This window comes from Triturus cristatus, chromosome 3_1 (genome assembly GCF_964204655.1).
Source record: "Triturus cristatus chromosome 3_1, aTriCri1.1, whole genome shotgun sequence".
NCBI classification, from domain to species: domain Eukaryota; kingdom Metazoa; phylum Chordata; class Amphibia; order Caudata; family Salamandridae; genus Triturus; species Triturus cristatus.
The window spans coordinates 1,001,473,262-1,001,483,235 of NC_140583.1; positions in this window are offsets into that span (position 1 = coordinate 1,001,473,262).

Here is a 9,974-nt window from a genome sequence, read left to right on the forward strand (position 1 = left end):
GGGGCAATTAGACTTTCAACTGACACTCGAAATTTACTTTACATGAGGTTGTTCATCTGACTTCCCATTTACAAAAAGGGCCCTACTCTTTATTACTGTCCTGAGGATGGTCTCATGGATGTCTTCCTCTTGGAGACGGAAACATTGACAACTCATTCACATCAGCATTTTAAACTTGTGTATAAAAAAAACTCTTGCACTGTTATTTCAGTCACTGAAAACAGGTTGAGTGGTGTTCAACACCATACAAGGAAACGTGTCAAGATACACTCACCCTTTGCGTGTGTCCTGGTTGGTGTACTTATACATTTGTGACCATATTATTTGTATCCAACTGCTTTTACATCATTTATTCTTTAGAATTGAAAAACATGTTTTTTATACTTTGCCATTTTTTGTTATTAGTTTTGGAAAACGGTTGTTCAGCAGAGAGAAGACTGACTGACCACTGATATTTGGTGCTGATGGTGAGCCCAGCTCCTTGCCGAAGTCCACAGTCGACCCTTAACATTGGATGGGCATCAGGGATGTCACTAGTTATGGGGCAGAAGCCCAAGTAAGCCATTGCTAACTGGCAACTAAACATCAATTTTATGCATCAATGTACGCCATTTTTACACAGATATTAAGGGTCAATAATTGAATTCTAAGATTAAAATCTAGAATATCCTCACCCGATCTTTAGTGAGCATATCTCAAAAAGCTCCACGATTCACCACCAAAACTATTTACATAAAACAGACAGGGCCCGATTCACAGAACTAACTTAAGACAAAATCCTAAACTTACTACCATTTTGGTATTCACAGAAGGCACTTACTCATTTCGGTATTCACAGAAGGCATTTAGGAGTCCTAAAGTTAGGAGTCCTAACTTTACTACTCCTAAACTGAGAAAAATCCTAACTTTAAGACTTTCGGTATTCACAGAAGGCATTTAGGAGTCCTAAAGTTAGGACTCCTAACTTCTGTGAATACCAAAATGAGTAAGTGCCTTCTGTGAATACCAAAATGGTAGTAAGTTTAGGATTTTGTCTTAAGTTAGTTCTGTGAATCGGGGCCACAGACACTTCTCGATCTGTAGCATCCTGGACATTCACCTCTCTGGCACACTCCTTATCTACCAGCTTCAAGGACCTCTCGCTCTCTCCCTCACATCCCATCACATCTAGCCTCAGCTATGAGACAACTCGCATCAACAAGGCTTTTATAGTGAACTTTGACTTTTCAGCAATGTCCATGTCACAAGCACGGTTTTTCAGTTTATTAAACATACCTCGATTTATATTTCATTTCCGAGCACATAGTACGCTTTTCATTTGCTTTCATGTTAAATCAAATTATTTCTCTTTAATCAGCCAACTAGATACATTCTTCAATTTGACCCTTCTGACCAATCAACAGTGATTGTAAAGATGGATTAATTCCTCCAGGAATTTTTGAGATTATGTCATATTTGCTCTTCTCTTGAGGGAAGACTGGGTCGCCCTAGTGAGTTTTCATCATAAGTAAATCAGCATCACTGAAGCCAAGGTCAATTTCTACCCACACACTATGACATGCAGCTAAGTATGAGTGAAGCTCCCCTCTAGGGAGTCGCATCAACTCTCTCTTACCTCCCACATCACACACAAACACTTAGTTACACAATTGGCCTAGTCCAAAACAACAGTAACTACAACTTTAAACCAAATAAGCCACCCCAAAACAGTCAGTGGATATCTTTCGAATCATTGGCTTTAGACAACCTTGTCACCATCCCCGTTTAACACAAAGCCAGCACATAGGAAGACAAGGGTTATCTCTTTGCCCGTCAACAAAACCTTCCCTCCCAAAGCCCTCCGCCATCATCAATATCAACATTTCCTCTATGCATTAGAGACACTGCTACAGTGGAAAATACATTTATTCTATGCCTCGTTAAGAAATATTAACTAGAACGAGCAACATGTCTCACACGTCTTCTTTTTGGGCAAAATACAAAAATAGCTGTAGTCATTGCATACCGTCCTTTGAATCGGGTCATCTCATCAGGGTTCGTTCCTTGGTGCAGTACAAACAGGAACTATCCAGGTAATCAATGATACATCCAAATCACTGGCCAAAGAAACCTATCCCGCTCATTTCGCTCTATGACCCTGATTACGATGTCGGTGAGACGAGCGTCCGAGTGGCCCCCTGTCGGAATGGAAACCGCCCGACTAGTAGTAGACGGTGCCATCCTACAAATTAGGATGTGACCACCCATGAGGCGTCGGAAACATCTATTTCTCCATTGTGGCTTGTGCAGTGGCCAGTAAAAGGCTGCAGCACAAGCCACACTGGCAAAATGGATGATTACAAACATTCATGCACTGTGTGCCAGGCAACATGTGGTGCTTGGCATGCAGGATATGCAGGGTATGGATGGTTGGGATGGCACTACAGGTGCCCTCCAGGCTTCATAGCAGAGGCCACAAGTGACGGGGGCCCTGCTAGGGGCCACCATAGTCAGTTTCCGACTGCAATTCAATGGCGGTCCAGGCTGCCAGAAAGGGATATTGTAATCCCTTTGCCTGCTCAGGCACCACCTCATTGTAGGAGATTACATTCCAACCGACTGTCGGACAGGCTCCTCGAGCCCGTTGGAATCGTTGGTTGGTCCCTCCGCATGCTGCCTCCGACTGCCGCACATTATAATGCGGTGCTCGGACTTCAGCACTAGATGTCGGTCATACCACAACCAACAGGCTGTTGGTTGTGGTCCGACCAACATCAAAATGAGGGCCTATGTATAAAAGGCATTTACCTGTGTAGGTTATAACGCCCTCTCTGCCAACCTAACATGTCTTATGGTCATTTACATTGTTTTGCATGTGTAAAGACATCGCTGTCAATTTAGCTTCTTTGTGAATGCAAAATGATATTCTGCAGTGGGTAAAAGAGCATTGCGACTAACGACTGAAGTGCGGGTGAATTGCAGATCATGAATCCTTGTAAGTTCCAAGGAATTCCCTTATCGTGACTCGCAATGAGATGTTTTGATGATTCTGAGACAGATCCTTCAATCTCAAACGACCGAATGGTTGTCAGTTAATAAGGGCAGTCAGTAAATATTTGTACAGCAAGCTGTCTATTGAGGGCAGCTTTCAGTTTGCAGGGAACACCTGTCGCCACTGATGGCAACATGCTGTGTTTCATGGACCTGTGCATGCACCTCAAATTATTAATTTCACAATGTGTTTTTTTTGTCATTGCAACCATAGGTGCTTTAATTTAAGCACTTTAGGAACACAGATGCAGATATGAACGTCTGTTGTCCTATGCAGACCTTCAAACCTGTACTTACAGCTGTTAGCAAGGATCTGCTGAAGAGGTCCTGCCTCAATTCTCCAAATGTTTCAAGCCCATTTGCACCACCTTCACCCTGATCATTCACCAGACCCTAATTCTCAAAAACTCCCTAACCACTGCTACCTTCCTGAAAACACCCCACCAACCTGTTGCTACTGAAAAAAATACCAGATTTAACTTCACCATTAGACTACAGACCCATCTCCCAGCTACCCTACCAGCAAATGTCTTGGAGAAACTCATGAAAAAGAAACTAGCAAATCACCTCAATGCCAACCACTTCCTCGACCCATCCCAACTGCGATTCAGACCTTTCTGCAGCACCAAGACTGCCATCATCGCCACCACCAACAATACCAGGCTCATCAGGGACCAAGGAGACACCATGGCCCTCATCCTCCTTAACCGCTCCTTTGCTTTGGACACCGCCTCCCACCCAATCCTAATCTAACATCTCCAACAGATGGGGATTCATTTATCAGCCCTTAAGTGGACCCTCACATGCCACACACTGAAGGTCAGAATAGCCCTCTACACAGCCAAACACTCCAATCTGATCTCTGGCATGCCCAAGGGATAATCCTTTAGGCCCAAGTTTTTCAATCTCTGCGTAGCCCCACTCGCCAACATCATCCAAAGTACAAACCAATGGTCTGAACATCATCTTATATGCCAAAGACACACAACTCATCCTCTCCCTCTCCAAGGACACCGTCAACACTGAGATAAAGTTTATCGACTGCATGTCACAAGCAGCCCTCTGGATGAAATCCAACTGCCTGAAGCTCAACTTGGATGAGACAGACATTGAACTCTTCAGATGGAACTCCACACTGTCGCCCTCGGTAAGAAGGCCATCACTTCTAGAACGCCACTGCGTCAAAACCCTACGCCTGTTAGGAGTGGCGCAGTGTATTGGGAATAGGCCTCCCCGTGCATTGCTGGAGTTGCATCGTGCTTGTGACAACAGAAGCGTCAGAATTTCTGACGATTCTGTCAATCCTTGCGCCATGGTGCGCCGTATTGTAAATACAGTGCATCAATGGTGGCGTAAGGGTTTCGCATGGAGGAGCAGGGAAACTGACGCATCTGCAGATGCTTCAGTTTCTTGGAAATCTGCCCCAAAGTGCACAAGTCGGATTGGCTGGCTGTCTTGCAACAGCCAATGCTACATGTGCACTTCAGAATTCTCTAAACCCGAGCTGTGTGAGACAGGCAAATGAAGTGCAGTCACAGGACACCAATCTGATAAGGAGCGCTGGGTTAGCCTGCTCCAACTAATCCTGGTGCCTCTCCCATGCTGGTTAGTATTATAAACAGCATGACTCTAGCTCCTGGATTGGTTAGGCTAGTTAGCTCTGGGACCCAATGCTCTGAGCCACAGTCTTATGTCATGGAGTGGACAAGAAATGGCAAACCCGAGGGCATGCAGCCAACGACTGTCACAAATGCTGTTGCATTTATGTAAGTACATTTTTAATCCTGAATTTTAACCTAAAAACGCCAAGGTGGGGGCGTGGCTTAGGCGCGCATGGAGTGAGACGTCTACCATCGAGTCTCCGCTCCGGCGCTTCCCGCTTTAGCTAATTACCTGGTCACAATAGTCCTTATTTTTTGCTGGTGGACCCTAAGAACTCTGGGGTCCACCGCTGCAAGTGCTTACCGCTGTGGGGGCTGCCTGGGGACCCTACTCTACGAGGATCTCAACTACTGGCGATCTGCCCCGCTCCCGTCGCCATTTTCCCTGCCTGCCGCAGAGGAGCCTCAGGCGTCAGCGGGCGCTTTCCCTTGCAGCTTTCATGTGCGGTGCTTGTGCCTCGGAGGGAATCGAGGGCCCCGAGACACCTGGGCATCATCTGGGGGCCTGTCGGAGGCCGGGTCCCCTGGTGTGCGCTGTCGCTTGCTGAAGGAGGCGGGGGAGCTGCCCGGGGCCTGCAGAGCCTCGCTGAACCTCTGGAGTGACGCTGTGAACCCGATGAGCAGATAGGACATTGCTGTCCCACTAGGAGGCAGGAGGTACCGGGACGGGGAGTGCACCGCTGCGAGCGCGGGCGGCCCGGGCGGGTTTCTGTGATGTCCCCCGGCTCCGCCGCCATTTTGCCTTTCTCCGCGGCCTACACACCCCTGGCCCTGATGCTGGGGCCCCTGCCTGATGGCTTACCCTTGGCTGTGGGGATCGTCTTACCTGGGACTTATACTGTGACTCCCTTCTTGCTGCCTGGTTGTCTTGGCGTCTCCGGCCCCCTGGGCCCCGCTGAGGACTTTCTTTGCTTCCCCTGATTCTTACGAGGGATTGCTCTGGGCCCAGTGCGATCGTGCCCTCACCCAGTGACACTCTCCTTGGTCCTTGCCTGGCTCACCTAGCCTTGCTACAGCCTGGTGCCCTCCATGCAGCTTGGGGCCTACAATCTACTTTGGGAGTATAATCTGGCCTGTTGGCCCTGACTGTCGGCTCCCTGATTGTCTCGCATTTGTCTCTAGGAACGCCGCTACCTTTGTCTGGTCACCATCTTGTTGCACCTGCACGCTTGGGAGCTGTGGACCCCTGGCATCGCCCTGATATCCGGAGACCGAGCTACCTCTGTACCCACACCCCCTGCTGCTTGGTTGGCCTCTCCCGGGGCCTCGCTCATCCGCTCCCTGACTTCATTGTTGGTGACCCCCTGAGGCAGGGTCCTCACCACCCTTGCACATTGCAGATATCCCTTCCAAGCATAGAGGCACTAATGAACCTGACGCTGCGGCCTCCCGGGAGAATCCGGTGACCTCTCTGTGGTCCAAGTCGCTTCCCAACATGCAAGATGAACCTGCCTCTTCCTTGCCGCCATCCGGGGTGCCAGCCTCTGGGATGCCCATCACCCAGGCGTATATGTCGGCATTTCTGCAGGAGATCAAGACCGAGATTGGCTCCCTTCGCCAGGACTTCAAGACTGGGCTGCAGAACATTCGCAGAGAGGTTTCTGAAATCGGTGATAGGGTGGATGGCCTCAACGCACAATGGATGCTCGGACGGAAGACGTAGATGGTCTATGGAAGAAAGTGGCTGAGCTTGAAGACCAGAATATCACCCTTCAACTGAAGCAGGAAGACTTGGAGAACCGTAGTAGGCGGAACATCCTCCGTATTAGAGGCGTTCCATTGGGAACGGAATGGTCGAATATTCTGTCATACACAGCGGACCTCCTTCATGCCATTCGGGAGGGCGAGGGCACTTCTTCGCCCATGCTCAACAGGGACCACCGGTTACCTGCTCCTCGCAACTGCCCTAACTTTGTTCCGGACATCATCACATGGGTCCACTTCTATACTGACCAGGAGGCCATCTTCCGCAAGGTGCAGGGAGTGCAAATGATCTTGTACAATGGACTCTCCATTCAGATCTTCCAGGACCTCGCACCCTCTACTCTTCAGCGCAGGAAGAGCTTCAAACCTGTGACTGAAAAGCGGAGGGATCTGGCAATTAAATATCAGTGGGGTCACCCTTTTGCCTTTATGTTCTCTTGGGAGGGTAGATGACGGAGTGTTCGTTCCCTGCAGGAGGCGCAGCGTCTTCTCCATCTTCCTATTGACCCTGAAAGCGATGACCCTCCGCCTTCTGGTCCACGTCCTATGGGCTCCCTTCGACCGAAGTGGTCCACTGTTCCTCCACCTCGGTCTAGGCCTCTCCAGAGATCTTAAATCCATGCAGGCTAAGCAGGAGGCCATTAATCAGGTGCAGTCCCTGAGTGCCTCGCCGTCCCTCACGAACTAGCCACCTCCGACGCTGTGATGTTTCTGCTCTGCCTTCACTTTGTGCTTTTCCAATTGGGCCCCTTCACTAGGACCCAGTGACTGGACTTCAGTGTGCCTCGTTTCCATTCCTGCATGGGATGCTGCTGACGGAGACTCTATGCCTTGTGTGTGTCCAACACCCCCCTTGTTGGAGTCCTATAGGAGAGTGACTTCTCTGGGATGGTCCACCTTTGGGATACCGGATTGTCCCGAATAGACACTGCATTGCTTAGGCCCAGTTGGCCTGTTTATCTTTTATGTCTTTTTTCTTCTCTTTGGTTCATTCTTTGTCTTTCCTTTTCCCTGCTCTTTTCGGATGCGTCAGTCCTGTTCCTTCCTCTACAATGTCGTAATTGGTTAGCAGAGGGGTCCTTCTGGCTGCCGGGGGGGATCGGCTGGGTGTCTGCCCTTATGCATGCTTTGTGGTTTCTGCGGCTGCCCTTGTCCCACTGCCTTCATCCCACTTCTGCGCGTCTGGGGGGGTACTGGCTCTCTCGAGATTGGGATCCATCTTCTTCACTACCTTGCGTCTCCCCATGGTTGGTCTACAGGGTTGCCTCTTCCTGCATGTTGTTGGCCCTAATGCGTGCTGCACCCTTTCCCCTACACTATGGTTTGCACTGTCACTTTTCTCTCTCTTAATGTAAAGGGCCTCAACTCTCCCTCTAAGCGTTGCCAGGTTTGGCGTTATCTCTCTCAGCAGGATCCTGGTGTGATTTTTCTCCAGGAGACTCACCTGCTTCCCTCTGATACTCACCTTATGTCCCACCGCAAATATCCCACCCAGTTTTGGGCGAGTTCCCATACCAAGACTGGGGGAGTGGCGCTTCTTTTCAAGTCTGGCTAGCGAGTGACCTCCTCCCAATGCATAGCTGCCGTAGATGAGAGATTTTTAAAAATTGATATGGTCTGGGGCTGGAGCTCTTGCACTTTTGTTAATATTTACGCCCCTAATCAGAAACAGGACGTATATCTGCGGCAGTAGTTAGGGATGTTACTGCGTACGGTCTCTACCCCAATTGTTCTCGGTGGCGACTTTTAATTTAGTCTGGGATCCCGAGTGGGATTGCATGGCACAGGCGCACCATGTCTCGGGGGCAATGTCGGCGCAATTGAAAAATACCAATACTGACCTTAGCTTGGTCGATGCCTGGAGATATCTCCATCCGGTTTCCAGGGATTACTCCTTCTATTCCCATGTTCACCGTTCATATTTGCGGATTGATCACTTTTTTCTCTCGCTTCCCCTGGTGCGAGATCTTTGCACGGAGGATATCTCAGACATTTCTATCTCTAACCATGCGCATGTCTTGCTTACGCTTCAACTTCCCACATTTCGAGATGATCCCCTTCCGCTGTGGCGACTGCCTCTTCAAGCTCTTCGCGACCCATTGGATGTGGCAGATATCCGTAAAGAGATTGAATCTTTCTTTGCGTCTAATACCCTCGAGGATACGCCTGAGGATGTCCGATGGGATGCCTTCAAGGCTACTATTCGAGGGGTCATCATCACCTCTATATCCATTGCCTGGACCCGCGAGGCCTGGTTATTTGAGACCTCTCTTTCTCGTGATATTAAAGATCTGGAATGTATGGACCATGCCTCTCCATCTCTTGCTAATAAACGCCTTCTGATTGCCTTGCACGGCCAACTCCGCTTGCACCGTACTAATAAGGCTGTGCGGCAGCTTGTCAATCTTAAACAGAAATTCTACGTCGGGGTGATAAGGTCGGAGCATGCTTGGTGCGTCGCTTGAGAGCCCAGACTGCTCGCTCTCACATCTCCAAGCACAGATGTCCTGATGGCTCTTGGGCCACCTCGGAGAGGGATAAGGGTAATACCCTCATGGCCTTCTATAAGGATCTTTATGCTCATGCTCCTTGCTCCCCGGAGGCAGTTGAGAGTTTTCTGGATGCCTGCCCCAGGGATCCTATTGACCCTTATTTTAAGGGGTTACTTGACGAACCTATCTCTCAGGAGGAGCTTGCTAAAGCTCTGAAGCAACTCCCGACGGGCAAGACGCCAGGGCCTGACGGTCTTCCACTTACTTTTTATCGAGTCTTCTAACCGCAGTCACGGAAACATCTACTCCATCTCTTTAATAGTTTTAAGGATAGTACGGGCCTCTCGCCTACAATGAATGAGGCTGAGATTGTCCTGCTCCCTAAGCTTGGGAAGGACTTGACTCTGGCAGCTTCCTTCCGCCCCACTGCCTTGTTAAATACTGATGCCAAACAATACACAAACATTTTAGCAAATAGATTGGAGCTTCATCTACCAGTACTAATTGACCCCGATCAGGTGGGATTTATTCGGCACCGTCAGGGCGCTGATAACATCTGGCGCATTGCCCACCTGGTGGAAAAATCGCGTATCAGAGCAATCCCTGCCTGTTTGGTCTCCCTTGACGCCGAGAAGGCGTTCGACCGCGTGGACTGGGTTTCCTACAAGCGGTTCTTCAGAAGATTGGCTTGGGACCGGGCTTTATATGCAAATTGAGGGCCTCTTACGCCAAACCCACTACTCGTATACGTTTTAACAGCTTTACCACCGCCCCTGTTTCCATTCACCGGGGCACACGGCAGGGGTGCCCGCTCTCTCCCCTTCTTTTTGCGCTTGCTGTTGAACCTCTGGCTATCGCCATCCACTGCCATCAGGATGTTCAAGGCATTCGTATGGGGGATGGAACATAAGGCTTCCCTCTTTGCTGATGACCTGTTGCTATCTTTGTCCTCTCCGTTGTCTACCCTGCCTGCGGTGGCTGAGCTCTTGGCCTCTTTTGAGGCAGCTTCGGGCTATCGTATTAATTTGGAGAAAACCCACGCTCTTAACCTTACGCTACCAGCCCCGGAGGTCCAGCGCCTACGGGA